The sequence below is a fragment of the Protomyctophum bolini genome (assembly GCF_963924005.1).
Source record: "Protomyctophum bolini genome assembly, chromosome: 23".
NCBI classification, from domain to species: domain Eukaryota; kingdom Metazoa; phylum Chordata; class Actinopteri; order Myctophiformes; family Myctophidae; genus Protomyctophum; species Protomyctophum bolini.
The window spans coordinates 10,929,714-10,932,213 of record NC_137884.1 but is presented as its reverse complement, the minus strand read 5'-3'; the positions used below and the strand labels follow the sequence as shown (position 1 = coordinate 10,932,213).

The 2,500-nt window shown below is 43.9% G+C and overlaps 1 protein-coding gene across 1 annotated transcript in view; it reads right to left on the bottom strand.

Moving 5' to 3' along the window:
• Positions 1 to 2,500, bottom strand: part of ptpro (protein tyrosine phosphatase receptor type O) — a 70,638-nt gene that overhangs the window by 26,061 nt on the left and 42,077 nt on the right.

Here is a 2,500-nt window from a genome sequence, read left to right as displayed (position 1 = left end):
GAGGGAGGGGGGGCACGTGGGATGAGGGGATGAACGGGAGGATGAAGATGTATATTAGTATTTTAACGTGGTAATGTACAGTATGGAGTCATTCTCTCGATCAGTGGACCAGCTAGGAGGATGAAATCCCCCCCTGCCTGGAATCAATCTCATCAGTCTTAAGTATCGATCGCCAGCCAGCCCCCAGCCAGGCAAAGCTGTCAATCCCGCAGCCGATCCGAGCGGTGCTATATCGCACAAGCAGCAACACTAGCCTGCATTTGTCACTTGCGGTGACACTTTGGTGGCTGGTGACAAATCATTTCTCCGCGGCGCCACACCGTGTCAATGTGGCTCTCCATCACGGTTTGTGACGGCCGCTCCATTGAACGGCTGAATATATACAACATCCATGTCGTTTCCTCACGCTGCCTGAATGAGCCTGAGTGATGCTACATGGAAACAGCACATGAATAATAATAAAAAAACACACCCGTGTGAAGTGAGGGGCGCTCTTATCATCGTATGTCATCATGCCGTATAACATGACCATTTGCTCAGACACTTATGGCGTAAATTCTCCATTCATTGTCAATTGGAATTGAATGTTTGTGTAAGACAAAAATCTACACTAATAGCTGAATATAGGAGGGGCTAGTGCCCCTCAAAAAACACAGACAAAAAAATACATGATAGCATACATTTCTTACAGGTACCCCTCCTCTCCTCTCCTCTCCTCTCCTCTCCTCTCCTCTCCTCTCCTCTCCTCTCCTCTCCCCTCCCCTATCCTCTCTATAACACTCTCCTCAGTGTGCCAGTAATAGAAGGTATTTTTTTAGCCTGGCATCTCATTATAGGCAAATTCATTTTTAGTTTGAATTGCTAAAATAGCCAATCTACAACTAGTTTACAACGCGACTCATCACGATGCATTGTGAGCTTGTACATTCAACCATTTTTTGCTGTGCGACCACCCATTTTCAACATCATCGTCAAATAATTGTTCCTCACTAATGGTGTTACTAAGATCAGAAACCTGCCTACCAGTGACATCATCGGTAGTCAGGCAGGGTTGGTCATTTCAAACATTTCTACCCAGGAAGAGAAAGGCTGCAGTTTGCCAGTTTCTATTATCTTTGAATCCCCATCGATGATGTCATGTAGACAGGTATCTTAGCTGTCCAAGCTAGCCCACCAGTGAGACATAGAGTGAGTAAGCATCGTATATATGAATATATGGTTGAAAATTGGTGAAGAGGGGCACGGTGACACAGTTGGTAGTGCTGTCGCCTCACACATACAGTACCAGGATTACATAATCAACACTGGGTGTAATAAATGGGTTGTAAAATCGCGGGATAAAAAATTAAGTTAAAAAAAAGAAAATGGGTGAAGTTCTCCTTTAAGTAGGCCTATAATAAAATAGGAACAACATTGCAGCACTTCTCATTGGGATTATAATCCTTTGTTTTTTGGAGTTTGGAGACAGACCCCATCAGTCAGCGCCAATTAGGAGCCCAAAAGGCACCGGAAGCATTGGAACGTTTGGCCCAAACTCAATTATACGCTAAGTTATCTGGGCTAAATCTCTGTCTGCTTCTGCAGATAATTGGCTTTAGAAAAGGAGGCGAAGATGTGAGATCTCCTGGTGGGCAGGAGTGTTGTTTTAATTAGCCCCTCGACGAACCCTGGGGACATAATCAATAGACAGCCTCACCTACCCACAGTCTAACAAGCTGCCCCTGTCTGTCCAATTATCTGCTCGCGCTCAGCAAAATATAATAATGTTTATTTAATAATGTTAACAGTGTAAGAATGGACCCGCAAGGGAGATTATGAACGTGTCAAACAGCAGCATGTTCCTTTTTGCCTTGGTGGAAATTCTTTACTATAATATTAGTACAATGCTTCCCAGCCATTTCTGGGTCAGGGCCCACTTAAAAATCTTGAAAGCATTCACGGCCCACCCATCTGACATGATGCGTGCAGCTTCAGATCGTGTTTATTTTGATATTCAACACAAATGGAACCAGCATTTGAGAGATTAGGACGGAAAATAACTTTATCCCATTTAGACCCGAGGCCGAAAAAAAGGGCTTCTAAAAAACCTATGTTTCTAAGTGGTTACGGTAAACTGAAGTGACATTGTTTGATACATTCCAAATACATCATGTCACCGTGTCACCCCTGGGCTGGCGTCACGGCACCCTAGGGTGTCACGAGTCACGACGGCATGCAATTTGGCAGTGGTTCCCAAACTATTTCATGTCAAGGACCCCCAAATTGACACTTATCAGCCCGCGGACCCCCATTTGAAAATAATATGCCAAGGACCCCCATAAGAGAAGATTTCTACGGCTTTAACATTGATTCTCAACCCGTTTCATTTCAAGGACCCCCAGTTTGACATGCATTTAGTCTACGGTCTCTTTGTACACTCTCAGAGTTACAGACCCATAAGGGTCCATTTGATTGATTGATTGATATATTGATATGTTCATTGACAATGTTTACATGTACA